Source organism: Hyaena hyaena, unplaced genomic scaffold (genome assembly GCF_003009895.1).
Source record: "Hyaena hyaena isolate Hyena2069 unplaced genomic scaffold, ASM300989v1 scaffold_1361, whole genome shotgun sequence".
In the NCBI taxonomy this organism is placed as follows: Eukaryota; Metazoa; Chordata; class Mammalia; order Carnivora; family Hyaenidae; genus Hyaena; species Hyaena hyaena.
In genome coordinates, this window is record NW_024081996.1 from 368,653 (window position 1) to 386,511 (window position 17,859).

Here is a 17,859-nt window from a genome sequence, read left to right on the forward strand (position 1 = left end):
GCACTGTTCTTCTCAAATTAGTCATTCCAACCTCACTATTGATTCTCTAATATGAGAAAGGATTTTACTGTCTTCATTAAGTTGATCTAACTAATGAGCACCTACTCTTTCTTAAAATATCTATTTACCTTGATCTTGGAGATAATGCATTTGTGGTTATAATTCTACCGTCCTCTAATCTCCTTTCCCATTACAATTACACATAAACATAAAGATCAGGGCAAAACCACCCTAATCTTCAGATCTGGAATTCTCTTCTATTATGGCCTGAATGAAATCAATTTCCATATTTGTATGTTTTCTGTCTTTGACCCTGTGTTAGAATAATGTCCCCGAATTCATTTCCTTCTACTTTGTATGAGCTTGCACCCTCCAGACACTTCATCTACCTGACTCTTTTTCAATTTTTATTTTTAAAAATTTTTAACATTTTATTTTATTTCTTTTAGAGACAGAGACAGAGCACAAGCTGGGGAGGGGCAGAGAAAGAGAGACAGAATCAGAAACAGGCTCCAGGCTCCAAGCTGTCAGCACCGGGCCCAATGGTGGGCTTGAACCCACAAATACAAGATCATGACCTGAGCCAAAGTCAGATGCTCAATTGACTGAGCCACCCAGGTGCCCTTTATCTACGTGACTTTTTTTTAAATACAGTTTATTGTCAAGTTGGTTTCCATATAACACCCAGTGTTCATCCCAACAAGTGCCCTCCTCCATGCCCATCACCTAGTTTCCCCTCTCCCCTACCCCCATCAACCCTCAATTTGTTCTCAGCATTTAAGGGTTTCTTATGGTTTGCCTCCCTCCCTCTCCTTAACTTTTTTTTCCCCTTCCCCTCTGCCATGGTCCTCTCTTAAGTTTCTCCTGTTCCACATGTGAGTGAAAACATATGGTATCTGTCTTTCTCTGCCTGACTTATTTTACTTAGCATAATACCCTCGAGTTCCATCCACATTGCTACAAATGGCCAGATTTCATTCTTTCTCATTGCCATTCTACATGACTCTAAGAGTTGTTCTGTATAGTTCATCTGAAACTTTATTCCTTTTTAAATTACAATGTTACCTGACTAATCAAACTCAAAATTTTCAAATTCCACCAAATGCTACTTCTCTTTGAAATTCCTGCTCTATACTTTCAACTGCTTACTGAGTCTTTTTCATAAACGTGAATTTATTTTTCAAATTCGACACATGCCAAACAAAACTCAGTATTTCCCCCCTCCCCACTTTATCTCATTCTTCCTCCTATATTTTCATTATTGGTAACTGGCATTCTTATCTATTCAAGTTCCCAAAACAGGAAACTGAATATATTTTTCACTCTTCCCTTGTATCTAATATCCAGTTAATCACTCTCTCCTCTTTATTTCCTCTCTTTGCTGATTTCATTCAGACCTTCATCATCTCTCACTTAAAAAGCTGCATAAATTCATACTAACTTTCCCTGCCTTAGATCATAATCTCCCCACAAATCATTCTCAGCAGTGTTACTAAAATTGTCTTTAAGAATGCAAATCTGATCATGTTCTCCAGTTATAAAAAGATAATATCAAACTCCTTAACTTGGCACTGGGATTCTTCAGAATTTGGACTCAGCCAGTCTCTCCAAAACTCAGATCCTCCAAACTCAATCTGTGTTCCAGAAAATAAATGTCAAAATGCTAAGCTACCTGCCATGCTGCGCAAACACTCCCTATTCCTGCTCATGTCATAACACTGGCTGGAATACACATCCCCTTTTCATTGTCCCAGTGTCTTTAAAACTCCATCCAAACGTTTCTTCCCAGGAAGATTTCATTTCACATAGGTATCTCTTTTTGAGTCTTAAGTATTCCTCCTGTATTCTCTTATATCATTCATACCACAGCACATTATAATCACTCAATTGTTTCACCCATGCGAGCTTTCTGTAGAACTACAGAAATGAATAGGTCCACTCTAATTATTTCCACATTCCTCTAAACCAGTACAGTGCCTTGCAACTTGCATTTATGGCTCCTGGAGGAAAATTTATTCAGACCTCTTCCCTACCACTTTCAACACTGCAAGAGATTTGGTGCTGAAGTTACTTAGCTCTCCTCCAGGCAATACTGGCTGATGATTTTCTTCATGGCAATGCTGAAAACAAAACTATGCCCCAACCATTTGTTACCTTAATGAGAGAAAGCATCAACTATGGTCTGAATGTTTGTGTACCTCCCTCCCAAATTCATATGTTGAAATCCTAACCCTCACAATGATGGTGTTAGGAAGTGGGGCTTTTGGCAAGTGATGAGGTCATGAAAGCCAATTCTCATGAATGGGATTAAAGCCCTTATAAACGGGGCCCAAGAAAGCTCCCCCCGCCCAGCCCCATCAGCCATGTGAGGTTATAATGGAAAATGATAGTGGGCTGTCACCAGACATGAAATCTGCCGGTGTCTTGGGCTTGAATTTTGCTGCCTCCAGAACTGAGAGGAATAATTTTTTGTTGCTTATTACTTACCCAGTCTATAAGATTTTGCTGTGGCAGCCCAAATAGACTAAGACAGCATTCCTTGTCATAAAACAAATTTAAAAAGTTATGCTAAGATAAAGATCCTTTGTATGAATGAAGAGATGGATGGTTTCAGCTTGTGTAAAAGCCACACAACACAAGTTTTGAAAATAAGTAATCATCCAGTAAATGGTTTTACAGAAACTTTACCTCTTGTTATATACATTGCCATATGTCTCTCTAAGCCAAGAAACATGACCACTTGTAAAACTTTATGTAAAAGATATTCTAACTTAGAAAAGATCAGGATGGATTATCTATACCAGACAAGCATTGACATAATTTCAAACCATTTTCCATAGATGCTGTGTTACTGCATGGGATCTGGGTACTAGCTTGGTCATGATCACATCTCTAGTTGCCTTAAAACCACCTGTAGTTTCTGAGACTCTAATTCCATCAGTTTTATTACTCTGTCTCTCCAATGAAGAAAATAACAAATGTCAGCTGTTTTTACCTTCCTCTCAATTTCAAGGACAAAGTTCCACTTTTCATAGGCAACATGCAGGATTGGAATATAATCTTTTTAGTCAGGTACTCTATCGTTCTCTTTAAAAACATAGTTTCCAGAGGCAATGAAACTAGTGGAGGTTTCTCGGTCTGACAAACCTAGTTTGAATTCTGACTCTTTATATAGGACACTGTGAGACTTTTGCCAATTTAATCAACCCATCCAACCCTGGCTTTCTCATTTCTAAAATAGGAATAAGCGTATTGATTCAGGAGCATGCCCTGATGTTTGCTTGCTTAATATCCATTTCTAACTCTTTTTTCCTAAATTCTGACAATATTCAAGTATCTACCCTTCATCCACTTAGTCATTTATCTTAAGTAAAGCTGATGTAACCTCAGAGATATGTCTAATTGTAATCCCATTCCCTCTACCAATGACTGTTTTGGGAATAGACATATGTAAGTATGTCTCAATTTCTAACACTCTCTGGACTATGATATATCTTATTCAACACTTTTTTGAAAAGTTATAATTGCCCCAATGCTGTACATTCATTGGAGGGAATGGGGATGAAAATCATTTGCTTAGCCATCACCACCAAACCGACTCCTTCTTTTTTCTCCCAGTTCATTCTGGGATCTTACAAATGTTAAAAACTGAGGATCCTTTGAAATGTCAGTGGTTTTCTCAAATGTTTTGTTTAGAATGATTCCATAAATTGGAGGCATATCTGATCTCACTTTGTGCTGCCTCTGCCTACATGGAGCTGGACAGGGCGGCTATGAGTAGAATGGGTGTTGATAGGAATGGAGAGTATGGCCAGGGATTATATAAGAGGTTTTATCTTTTTATAAATTTGATTAAAGTTTTAAAAACAACCCCACAAGGTTATCTGGTAACTCCATCAAAGTACATATATGCACCTGCATGAGCACGTGTGTGCGCGCGCACGCGCGCACATACACACACACACACACTCACTGTTTTCACCCTGGAAAATAGCTCTCAGCCTTTTCCATGAAGGGCACATTCATCTTACTGTATTCTCATTGGGCTCCCTCATGTGGACATACAGTGATTGAAGCAACGGACAAATGAGCTCTCTCTAAACCATAGGACTCTCCTTTGACCATAGGCTATGGTAACAGCAGCTTCAGTTTGTTCTACCATATTTCAGAATCATCACGCCCTAGGGTCTATCTTTTTCTTTGAAATGCTCTCTAAATATATCTGTATATAAATGTTCCAGGCAAACTTCTATTACCATTACCTTCCAAATATATTATTTGGTCTTTCTTAATCTGGCCCTGACCCCCACACCTCAGACCATCTTTTACTATCATTTTTATTTGCCTCACATTTCTGAGTGCTCTTCTCAGCAGAGCTGGTCACAGAAGGGATATAAGCAAAATCTTAGAGGTAAAAATCTTTCCCCAAGCCCTGCTTCCTGAGATATGAAGTTATATAGAGCTGTCAAAGTAGACCAGGATGGGCCCACTGAGGGTTCACTGGCAGAGTCAAGCAAGGAATTCACTGAAATAGAAAATTACCTTTTACCTAGGAAAGGGGTCATATGGGCTAAAATCAGAGCTTAGAACATGAGCATAAGAGTTCACAGAGGTAGGGCTTTTTCTGGAAGAGAGAGCACCTAAGTTTGAAAAGGAGAAGAAAGAAGAGAGAGAAAAATATATATTATATGTAGTTTATAAGAAGAAGATACATATATCATATATATATAATATGTAAGATATAGAGTGTATAATATAAAGGCAATAATATATAACATCTATCTATTTACAATTTTCTATGTATCTATGTATATATCTATTTTTCCGTCCATCATCTATCTATCTACTGAGAGAAATCTACCTTTAGGAAAAAAAGAGCATGTCTTAGTGCTATGGTTTGGCAAACGATGCCTGAGCACTAGTGTTGTGACTATGAAACTCAACTTTTGTGCTTCTCTGCAGCCCGTGCAAGCATTTGAACCAGCAAGAGCATCATCTCAGAGAAACAAGACCGTAAGATCAAGCTACATTTTCAAAACAACAGCACAACAAGAAGCAGTGGTAGTAGAGGACTATTAAAACTTTAATTTTATATCATATTGGCATTTAGAAACAAATACCTCATTTTTATCTGACAAGAATTTTGGGGTAAGTTAAGGCAGGCTCCATTCTTCCTGTTATGGAAATAGGTGTTTGGATGATAACATCTAAAGTCTAAAGCCAAATAAAGCTAGCATAACCCAATTGTGTTGTAAAAATTATATAAGGAAATATCCAAGCTACCTGCAGTACATTACGAGAACAATTTCATCTTCCACTTGAAGCACAAGGAAAAAGCAATTAATAAAACTGTTTCAATAACTCCTCCAGCTAATGAAAAAGATTGCTTACCAAGCAAGAGGTACAACTTTGATAAACATTGAAAGGTGGTTGACATGCTATGAAGGTATGTATAAGACACATGTCACACTGCAAGGAAGTATGATTTTGAGGGAAAGATGCCTGCATAAATATTTCTGTGAAATTAGAAGCACTGAAGACACCATTATGCCAACAGAACTGACTTTTACCATTACCATGGTAGGTTCAAGAATTTTAAAAAGTACTTTTTTTTGGCATGATGTGAACTTAACAGAGGAGTCGGTATCTGATAATCATGCTCTTGCAGATGGAGTTACTCCCGAGAATTTAAAACAAAACCTATCGAAGGAAATATTATAGGTCAGGGCAAATGTTCAACACAGAGGAATCTGGTCTGTACTAGAAGGAAGTGCCTTGGGAAAGATGTATATTCAAGGAAAAGCAGGAGGCAGGGTTGAAAACAGCCAAGATTTATCTTTGTGGAAATACGGTAGACATTTTGATTACTTTTGGCTCTTCCAATCCCATTATATTAAAAATTAAGAAGAAAAACCTCTTTCACACATGTATAGAGTCTAATGGAAATAAATTTTGTTGTGGCACAACTCTTTTTTCTTTATTTCATAACATTTCCATGGTAGAATGGGAAAAAGTAACCTGCTTCACAAATCTTTAGGTTAAGATTGTGCACATGATAGGGTTTTCTATATTTGCATGAGAAAGATATGTTTTAGTGATTTCATATTACCAAGTTCCTCAAGGTAAATTTTTCCAGACAATCAATGATCAGTTTTTCTGTAAAAAGGAGAAACTAATTGGTGATGAAGTCTATCTGCCCCACATCAAAGTTAATGAGCCCATTCAATAATACGAAAGCTTTGGTAAACAGGGTGCATTTCTGAATAATGGTAAGGGGACCAGTGGTCACATCTGAGTGTCTGTTTTGCTTTAATATGAACATTTTCTGAGCAAGGCAATAACCTTATGATCTGTGCTATAAGGAAGGTTTGAGAAGCATCAATATATAAAGAATGCTTCTCCAAAGTTAACCTTGACAAGTTCATCTATAAATATCAGTTAAACTGTCTTATGTGAAGCAATCCTAGTCACAACCAACTGCTTGAAGAGGTGGCTTTATTTTTTTTTTAATGTTTACCTATTTATTTTGAGAGAGAAAGAGAAAGCCATCAAGGGAGGGACACACACACACACACACACACACACAGGAGAGAGAGAGAGAGAGAGAGAGAGAGAGATGGAGGCGGGGAGAGAATCTCAAGCAGAGCCCCACATGGGACTCCAGCTCATGGACTATAAGATCATGACCTGAGCTGAAACCAAGAGTCGGACAGACACTTAACCAATAGCCACACAGGTGCCCTGAGGAGGTTGCTTTAGAAGAAATTACAGTCACTGTAGAATCAAAGCTGGAATATTAAGCATTTTATTAGACTCATTACATAAAGAGAGCTTATTTCAATGTTAAATAAAACTACTAATAAATGTGAACTATAGCTATCCATCAGAAGTCAAATGGTCAGAGGTCAGCTTGACAGTTACTTTTAGGTTGTTTAGAAAAACAAAAAGAAGAGAGTAAAGAAAATAAAGGAAAGAACAAGAAAGATGAGAAGAAAAAAAGAGAAAGAAAAAAACAATGGAAGAAGAAAAGAAGAAAAAAAAAGAGAGGTTGGGCCCAATAATATAGGTCCAGTAACCTAGAATTTGATCAATGAAATTATTCTATTAAGATCTTTAAGGTCACTTAAAAATTAATGTATATACACTTGGGATTTTACACTGCTGGAAAATTACTTGGTATTTATTACCACATAATTCCCTGAATATCTTAATTCAGGGTATGTATATATAGATAGATTTTTTTCCAATTAAACCATTTACCTAATATTTGTCTAAATATACAAAGGTAAGCAGCATCTTTGTAATTCTCAAATTATCTGTCCCCCAATCACCAAGGGATCAAGACTTAAAAAAAAAATTAATCCTCAGGAAAGAAATGACATTTTTGGATGTCTTGGTAGTGCCATATTGCAATTAAAGTTTAAACAAGTACTCTCAAAGAATGTATTGACTTTGCCATGGACTGTGTTAGTTTGCAGTCTTCCACGCACCTGCAGACCAGACTTTATGAAGTATTGTTTTAAAGAATATATTTGTGGGGGTAATATTTTTTCCTGTGTTGGAGATTTCCTTGTGTCAGTACAGAATTAATGCTAGAGAAAAATTTCTAACATCTTATAACACCTAGCTATTCAGATCTTATATTAAGGTGTGTGTTTTTCATCAGTTTGTTGGCATATCCAAACAGTGCATATCTGACATTTTGGGACACGCAATGCTATTTAGGTAACTGTGTTATGTGACAAAAAAAACAAACACCTTCTTTTATAGCTTAAATTTATGACCTAATTTATATGATAGTACATTGTGGCTTACAGTTTGGAGAGACCAAATTTTAATTATAACCAGAAGGGAATCTGATTAAGAAAGGATGATCTTGATATACTCAGCGAGGATAATAAATAGCTTCTCATCCCATCAGCATTAATAGAGAGTGTCCATAACAACACAACACTTCATCTGACAGCTTATAATGAGTCTGTAAGGTTCTCACCCTGTCTAAAAGCTTGTAGAGGTTTTATATTATCTTAAATTTGCTGCATTTCTACACAAATAATTCTCTAATTGCTGCATAAATTTACATTTTAAGCTTAACAGCAACTTAAACAGCTTCTAAACACCATTGATATTCAGGATGGTGTCTAATGCACATCAAGACAACAAAACATTTCTTGAGGCTCAGAAAATTATCCATCCAATTATTTCTATAAATTTATCATCTCAAACAATCATTGAGGCAGCGCTGTTTAGCCCTTTGCTCTTTTTCTTCTTGAACATATTCATTCCTACAATAGATAAATGTTATTAGCAGTCCGTGGTCTAAGAAAAGAAATAGATTTGAGATAACAGATCATATATATATGTATGGCATGTTAATTCAAGATATTCAATACTGTAAAAATTTTAGTTGTCTAAGTGAAACTCTACAGTTGTATTTAACTAGATGATAATTTGCTTTATTTGTGGAAAATACGCACATGTACCTACCTTTGGACAAATTCAAGTTGTGGGACAAAACCAGTTTTAAGAGAAAAACTGAATAACCTTGAGCACACATTTGTTTCATCATTAATTAAAATATTAATGCATTTAAAAATGTAGACAAGTTGGAGTCATGAAATTAAATATATTTTTCCAAATCATTTTTCTTCTTAATATCAAAACATACATACATATATATGTAGATGCATGCACATACGTGTTATATGTAGGCAATTTAGTCCCACTCAATAAGCAAGTCTTTTTTCCTAATAGATGTGCTATGCTTCTGATGAAATTTATATAATTTTGTGACAGGATAATTTATGTAAAATTCTGGTTTATTCCAAAGTCTCTTATCTTGGTCTTCATTTTAATTGCATACTTTGTTTTCTACCAATGCTTAATGCCCTGAATGTATTATCTTCTTACATACAATGTTTCTATCTATTGATGTACTTCCAGGGTGAAATAAAAGAAATTCTGATGATCAGTTCAGATTGATTTTTATTACTTTGTTACTAAATATAACACCTTACCCTTTAAGCAAAGCTTCTTAAAGGTAGTTATTGCCTCCTGGTTAGTCCTAAGCTGACTGTACTGTACCTTCTAGCAATCCCAATAAAACTTCTCTTGTTAAGGTTATCATTGATTCTAGCTCCTAATTCAAGAGTCACTTTTCAGTTCTTAATTTATTTGAATAGTCTGTATTTAATTCCATTCCCTCTTTCCCTCTTGTAAGTCCCCTCTCCTTTTGCCTCTTTGTGACACTGCTCTCTTGTACTGAAGAGACAGTGCTCCTACTCAGTGACATTTGAGGACATTTATTGATCGATCTATTCAAGTGGATAGTGTCACATAAAGTTCAGTTCTTAGAATACTTTCCTTCTTACATACTCCTCAGAAATCTTTTTTGCTCCCATAGTTTTAATTACCATACCTAAGTGGATAACTGATCATTTCTTTAGTAATGAGAGACTAGGCATTTTGTAGTAATGAGCTAGCTCTCCATCTCTCCATCTTATCCCACTAAAGGCTAAATAAACAGATAAGCTAGGGGTCAGTACTCTTTACAGTCACTCAAAGGAAGTGGTGAATTATACATTGCCTCTTAAAACTTAAAACATCTTTGTAGATATAACGTATATTAACGCTCATCACATTTTATTGCCACAGCTTCCCTTACAACAACAGAAAAAAAAGCTAGAATATTTGTGAATAGCTCTAATATCCCCCAACTTCTACTTCACATCAGATCTCAAGACTTATATATTGTTCTGCCTTTTGGAAGCCTCTACTTATACTCCTATATGAATCTGAAACACGTATCTAACATGGACATCTTATCTCTACACTCATGTTAGAACACCCCCTTTTTTTTCTTTCCTGTATTAATGAATGTCATTTATTGTCTATCTGGTTGCTTACGCTAGAAACCTAGGATACCATTCTCAATTTGCCATCAGAATGATCTACCTAAAATTAACTTTCCCATACAAAGTCCTTTGTATTGACACACCTTGTAAATAAAGTACAATTTAAAAGTAATTACTCTAGCAAACAGGATTTTCATTATCTTGCTTGAGTTATCTCAGAAAACTGAGGACCCACTACTATACAATTTGCAACTTATGCTCTTTCCAAATTGAACTATGGATTCTCTCTCGTTCCTGAAACTTTCTCATGTTATTTTTTTGCATTTGGCATAAAGGTCTGGAAGATCTTTCTCAGGACTGTGCTAAACTAATTCCTGATGGTCTTTTCTTTCTCAACACACACTACCTTTTGTGGTGAACCTTCTCTGACTTCAGATCTCCTGTCTAATCTGAGGCACACACAGTGCACTCAGTTCATCTCTTCTGTTGAAGTTTATTCACTTATATAATCATTTGTTAATCACAAATATTGTTTGGGTACCTGCTATAGAAATGATCCTTAACGTCATAAAAAATAAGGAGAATTAATTAGAGGTAGGTGGGGAACACAATAAAACCTTAAATAGATATATACACAATATAAGTGTGTGCCATGGTACCACATTCTAAAAAAAAAAAGATAATAATGTTTTTTTATTTACTTTTGAGAGAGTGAGAGACAGAATATGAGCAAGGGAGGGGCAGAGAGACAGAAGTAGACACAGAATCTGAAGCAGGCTCCAGGCTCTGAGCTGACAGCACAGAGCCTGATGTGGGGATCAAACCCAGGAACCATGACATCATGACCTGAGCCAAAGTTGGACACTAAACCACTTAACTGAGCCACTCAGGCACCCTGCCATGGTATTACTTTTAAGGAAATAAAAATTCATGTGATAGAGAGTATCTGGTAGTGTTGGGAGGTGCTTAATAATAGAGAAGCAGCTTCACTGAGGAGATAATAGTTGAACTAATAATAACAGAGTCATCTTTATAAACCAACAAACATAACAAAAACTCCATACCCAAAGATTAGGAGGCAGGAAAGGCCTAGTTTAAGGAACAAAAGGGAGATTAGTGTGTTCCCCTTAGTAAGCAAGAAAGAGAGAGGCTTGAGATAACTCAGAACAATATCATATAGGGCCTTATAGGTCAAAATCAGCTTTATCTTTACAGTAATGGGAAGCCCTTTGAGGGCATGAAACTGGAAAAGAGGTTGGTAAAAGGGAATAGATAGAAAGTGAAATGATCTGATTCATAATTTTGAAAAATATACTCTGGCTCTTCTGTAATCATTGAATTATAGAATGCAAAGAGAACATAGGGGGACCATTGGAAGTTGACTGTTGTAATCCTGTGGAAAGACGTCATGTTTTGGCATATAGCATCATCTGTGTTATCATCATACTATAGTACATCATAGTGTTCCACAATTTTCTGTTATATTTATGTGTGTGAACTTCATGTGGGCATAATGTTGGCATCTCAAAGGCATAGCATCGTGATCCATGGATAAAAATCTCTTAATTGGGGTGCCTGGGTGGCTCAGTCGGTTGAGCATCTGACTTCAGCTCAGGTCATGATCTCACGGTTCATGGGTTCAAGCCCCACGTCAGGTTCTGTGCTGACAGCTAGCTCAGAGCCTGGAGCCTGTCTTTGGATTCTATGTCTCCCTCTCTCTCTGACCCTTCCCTGCTCATACTGTCTCTCTCTCTCTCTCTCAAAAATAAATAAAAAACATTAAAAAATGTTTATATCTCTTAATAATATTAGCTAAATGAGTTAGTAGATTAAAAGATCAAAAAGAGTGAAATAATTATTGATGCATCTTAAGTTTATTTTTATAACATTGTCTTCACATATAATTATCCACTAATTATACATTAAAAATAACTTTGAAGAGCTGTTGGTTTACTTTTCAGAGATAAATAATTTGAAGAAAACCTTAAAATTGCCATGAAGTGGTTATTGGATAGCTTTAAACAGTTTATCTTTTTGTTCTGGGAGGAATTGTAAATAAGACAGAGCAGAGAGACAATTGTAAGGCTTAAATGTACAAAAAGCTTACGATTGACTCATATGCATCAAATAGTTTATTTTTGTACATAAAGAAACTCATGGTGGTATCTGGGTGGTTCAGTCAGTTAAGCGTCTGACTTTGGCTGAGGTCATGATCTCATGGGATCTTGGGTTTGGGCCCCTGTGTTCTCTGCTGACAGCTTGGAACCTGGAGCCTGCTTTGGATTCTGTCTCCCTCTCTGTCTCTCTGCCCCTCCCCCTCTCATGCTTTCCCTCTTTCTCTCTCTCTCTCTCTTTCCAAAATAAATAAACATTATAACATTTAAAAAAAAACTCATGGATTTGGAACAGACTTCTTTTCTTTTCTTTTTTCTTTTCTTCTCTGTTTCCTTCTTTTTTTCTCCTCCTCCTTCCTCTTCACCTACCCTTCTTCCCCTTTCCCTCCTACACCCCCCTCCATCTTCCCCTTCCTCTCCTTCTCCTTTTCTCCTCTTTCTTCTCTTCCTCCTCCCTCTCTTCCTCTTTCTTCTTCTTCTTCTTCTTTCCTCCTCCTCATCCTCTTTTTCTTTATAAAGTATTTTCACTATGAGGCTTTTCACCAATTGCTCATTTAAATGAGCTGAGAACTGAATGGCTTTTGAGTTTGAGGTAAGATCATAAGAGCCTTACTCTCTAAGGATAACAGTGAATTTAAGATGAAGAGTTCAGCAGAACAGAACAGATTAACAAGGAAAGAATATTTGAATGTTTAGTGATGTGGATGCATTGAATGGAGAAAAATCCCCGCTTGCCTACAAGGAATTTGATTGTGCGTGCTCCTGGAAGGAGTAGATTGTATCTAGGGGTAATGGCATCTTTGACAGTTTCTGGTTTATACATAAGCACTAAAAAAAACCCAAAAACAAAAACAAAACCCAAAAAACAAAACAACCCCCCCCCATAAATCTGTTGAATTAAATTTGGAGATGAGGGGCGCCTGTGTGGCTGAGTAGGTTAAGTGTCTGACTCTAGATTTCATTATTTCAGCTCAGGTTCATGGGTTTGAGCCCTGCATTGGACTTTGTGCTAATACCATGGAGCCTGCTTGGGATTCTTTGTCTCCCTCTCTTTGCCCCTTCCCTGCTCAGGCTCTGTCTCTCTCCCTCTCTCAAAACAAATAAATACACATTAAAATATAAAATAAAATAATGGGAAAAAATAAATTTGGAGATGATAAAGGTAAATAAGGATGTTTGGTGTGATTTGATCTTCACTGGAATTAACTGCATAAGTGAAAAGAGGCATAGTTTGATAGTCTGATGTTCAAGAGAAAAAGTAATGCAAAGAATAAAGCAATCAGTGCAAAAGAGCTTAGAGAATTCAAAAGAGCTTAGAGAATTTTTGCACTGTTGATAAAAATTAGAAAAGTGAATTAGAAAACAGTTTGCAGAGGATAAAAGATTAAATGAAGTAAAATAAACAGTAAAAGAATTTAAAAAGGTAAAAGAGTCTTCAAGGTGATAAACATAGATTATAAACAAAGGTGACTCTAAGTAGGTGAAGAGAGAAAATGGTCTATTGAAAAGTTTTAAGATTATTTTTAAAATGTAAATTTCCCCTCTAAATCTGATAAACATTATTACTTAAATATTCTGCATTCTTAAGAAAAAGGAATATATGTGGGGTTTTGATATGTATGGCAACATTAGCCTGCACCCAAAGTGAAAGTCTTTAACTAGTAAAATTGTCCTCATTTTAGCAGTCATGATTTTTAATCTTTTGTTTATTCAATTTATTTTTTTATCACTCTACTTTCATAAATTGAGCATTGGCTTTTGTTATTGGTTTTCTAGGGAGCAGGCCTTTATTGGAAAAAATCAGCAAAAATATTTGAACTAAGCATTTAGCAATCAAGATAATTTTCTTTTCTTCCTTTCTTTTTTTCAGAAGGCTATTGAAAGATAAAGGGTCTAAATCATTACACAGGGCTCGTGCATGTATTTGGAATCACATACCTTTTCAGCATAAGAATTATCTTATCCATTGTGGGCTTTATTTCTTAATTAAAAGAAAACAGCATAATTCAACTAATGATCATAGTTTCTTAATATTTGTTTAAAGAACAAGTCACTTAAGAATCTAATTTATTGGGAGAGACATCTCTGTGGTATGTTTGTGTAGATGTGCACAGAGAATAAAAACTACTTAGAATAATAACACTCTTTCTTGCATTCATTTTCTGGCTTTTTCTCTATAAAATAAATACTTCAGTCATTTGACTCTATTAACTTAAAATTTCTAATAATATTGTTAGTCACTGAATGGAAGATTACCTTATATTACATATGAATGAATTTAATCTCAAAGCCATTATTTTCAAATTTCTCTAAATATAAAAATATTTGATTATTTAGTAAGAAGACTGTGAGCCCACATCAGGGACAAACAAATGCTCTTGACATTTGCATAATTTTCCTTCTAAACATTCATCTACTTATTTACAAATAAATGTGATTAATATTGATCAAACGATCTTGTATCTGCTTTTTCATTTAACAGTGTCTCATGTAAACAATGGTTATTTCACAATGTTTGCAAACACAGTTTTAATGACTGCAACATATTTCAATTTTATAGTTTTGTAATGACCTCCTTAACTATGCTTCCTTTGCTGAACATTTCAATTATACTTTATTTTATTTTATTTTATAATTAGTTCTAATATAATAGCTTTAAATGCAAAGCCCTTGACCTTCTATATCAGATGACTCACTCTTTTACTTGAAAATGCCATACTTTGGCTCAGGTCATGATCTCAGGGTTGATGAGTTTGAGCCCCATATGGGGCTCTCTGGGGTCAATGCAGAGGCCACTTCAGATTCTCTGTCTCTTGCTCTCTCTACCCTTCTCCTTCTCACATGCTCATACTAAATAAATATTAAGAAAATGCCATAAACAAACTCAAACTACTCTGAATTAAAACAAAAAACAAAGATGGTGTGTTGGGAGGTCTGCTTGACAAACTGTTGGGTCACAGAATATAAACAGTTTAGAAATAAAACTGAAAGAATTCCAAAACCCTTGGAGTACATGACGCAGAGACACCGTGTTAATCCTCTTTGAATTTTTTGCTGTGCACAAGGTTGTATATTGACTTCCCTCTTCTCTCTTTCCTCTTGGGTACATGGAGTAATGGAGTTACAGCTTCAGTCTTCCTAATATCTTTAATCACAGGTAAGAAGCTCACACAACTTCTCTCTGTCTTATTCCAGACACAGAAATCCAGGAAGGATGTCCACTTGGGCCTTACACTCATCACTGAACCTCCATACTTGCCAGGAGGGGAGCAGGCTGCTGTGAATAATCCAGCTGGAGCCAGGTGTCCCCCTGGACAGATGCCATAATATCACATCTTTGGTTTTGTTTAAGCTAAGTGCACACAGGAGGTGTAGGCAATTTTGAAGGACCCTGTGACAGACAAGCCACAGCACCAGAGGAATCTCCATTATTCTGTTGGCTGGAAACCAGATCCTTCCTAGGGCAGGACGTTCCTGAAACAACTTGGACACTATGATAGGTAGAGTTGTTTGGTCCTAATCGATCGGTTGAGGAAAGAGGAATGCAGGTGAGATCTTTCTAAATAAGATGTTATTAAAACAAAGTAAGTTGTTAGTAAACAAAAGTAAGCTTTCTGATGAGCCTCCATCTGAAGTCTGAGACTTAATATATTACCAGTGAAGTCAAGAACACAGTGTCTTGAGCACAACTGAAAACTCAGCCACAGTAAAATTCTGTTAGAATGAATGGCAATATAAGTGCCTGGACTAGTCCTGGAAAACTTAACATACAGAATGACTTTTGAACATTCACACATGATTCCTCCTCATCTCCTGGGATGTGGCACTTATGAAACTAAGAGGGGGAATCTAAACCAGGGACTCCTCCCTGGTTACTATGTTTAAGTCATATAGAACCATGCTGGGGCTCCTGGATGGCTCAGTCGGTTAAGTGTCCAACTTCGACTCAGGCCATGATCTCATGGTTCATAGGTTCGAGCGCCGAAGTCTGGCTCTGTGCTGACATCTAGCTCAGAGCCTGGAGCCTGCTTCAGAATCTGTGTCTCCTTCTGTCTCTGACCCTCCCCTGCTCACACTGTCTCTTTCTCTTTCAGAAATAAATAAAACATTAAAAAAAATTTTAAAAAAAAAGAACCATGCAGCACATTTTCCTCTTTGCACCCAGCCACCCAATTAAAATCTGCATGTTAGCAGCATGTCTGGGATAAGCAGATAGGACCATCCTGCTTATGAAGTTAGGGATACATTCTTTACTCCTAGTGCCACTCACCCTGCCCCACCGCCATCAGATGTACTCAATGTGCTCTGAACAGAGATATATCTTAATAAACATCATCATTTTTAAAAGGTTTATTTATTTTTGATAGAGTGCAAGCAGGGGAGGGGCAGGGAGAGGGGGACAGAGGATCTGAAGCAGGCTCTGCACTGACAGCAGTGAGCCTGATGTGGAGCTGAACTGATGTGGAGATCATGACCTGCACTGAAGTCAGATGATCAACCGACGGAACCACCCAGGAGCCACAAACATCAACTTTTTAAAACAAACTTTATCCAGTATTATAGGTGGCCACATTTCTCAATTTGCATGAGCCCCAAGAGACTAATGAGAGAGAATTTGAACTCTGTTCACACACTAAATATGCCAAGACATACCTTACAAAGTTTAGGGAGCAAAAGGAAAGCCAGAATGTGGGAGAAGTGATACACTCTTTAAGAGAAAACAGCCTGTGGGGCACCTGGGTGGCTCAGTCAGTTGAGCATCCGACTTCGGCTCAGGTCATGATCTCATGGTTAGTGGGTTCGAGCCTCACGTCGGGCTCTTGCTGACAGCTCAGAGCCTGGAGCCTGTTTCAGATTCTGTGTCTCCCTCTCTCTCTGCCCCTCCACTCCTCATGCTCTGTCTCTGTCTGTTTCTCAATAATAAATAAATGTTAAAAGAGAGAGAGAGAGAGAGAGAAACCAACCAGAGTGAAGGAATAATCTGCCAGGGTAAAGTGGAGTGAGTGTCAGTTCATGGAGGCTTCAGGCTCTCCATTAACTCCTGCCTCACAACCACCAGGGCTCTGGGGTTTCAGTGCCCTGTACTGACTGAACACTTGACTAGCAGAGACTTCAAGTACTGTGTGTTCGGAAAAGCTCTCTGAAACTCAGGATTAAAATAGCAAATATTTTTGGTACACACAGTGACTCATGCCTCTTAAAGCTTCTGGAAAGAGACTGGCAGACACCACTGAAAAAGACTTAGATACTTGGGATCTTATAAGGTCTGAGACCCCTGTTCCCCCACCAGGTAAGGCAGGACTCTGGGTCTAGGACTCACAAGATAGCCCCATGCAGGTTCTGAGATTCTTGGCAATGCCTGGCGACAGAATCTCTGGGTGAAGTGAGACTTTCTGAAAGACACGTAGATGAAATTTCATTCCCAAGATTCAGGATATAATTGTAAAAGTGACACATTGTATACACCTCTTAAACTCAAAGCATATCAGGAACTCTAAGGAGAATCAAGTATTTATCAAATCCATGATTGGCAAGAATTTTCTAAATTTAAAAGCGGTAGAAGATATCATGAAGGCACACACACATACATTTGATTACTGAAGAAGGAAAAGGCATTTTTGCATCATAAAAATCCATCCAAAATAAAAAGATAACCAACCAATAGTAAACAAACTGCCATAAATGTAACAAAATTATTCTTAATATGCTTACAAAAATTTTTTTAAATTTTTAAATGTTTGTTTATTTTTGATAGAGAGGGAGAGAGAGAGAGAGCATGAGCAGGGGAGGGACAGAGACAGGGAGACACAGAATCCGAAGCAGGCTCCAGACTCTGAGCTGTCAGCACAGAGCCCAAAGTGGGGCTTGAACCCATGAACTGCGAGATCATG

The 17,859-nt window shown here is 37.0% G+C and overlaps 1 long non-coding RNA gene across 1 annotated transcript; it reads right to left on the reverse strand.

The window, feature by feature from the left end:
- Positions 1 to 612: 612 nt before the first annotated feature.
- LOC120225277 lies at positions 613 to 15,941 on the reverse strand. Its single transcript, XR_005526778.1, has 4 exons — positions 15,166 to 15,941; positions 10,252 to 10,260; positions 9,582 to 9,586; positions 613 to 623 (listed from the first exon to the last, which is right to left on the reverse strand). It is a non-coding gene; the product is annotated as an uncharacterized LOC120225277 (long non-coding RNA).
- Positions 15,942 to 17,859: the final 1,918 nt, after the last annotated feature.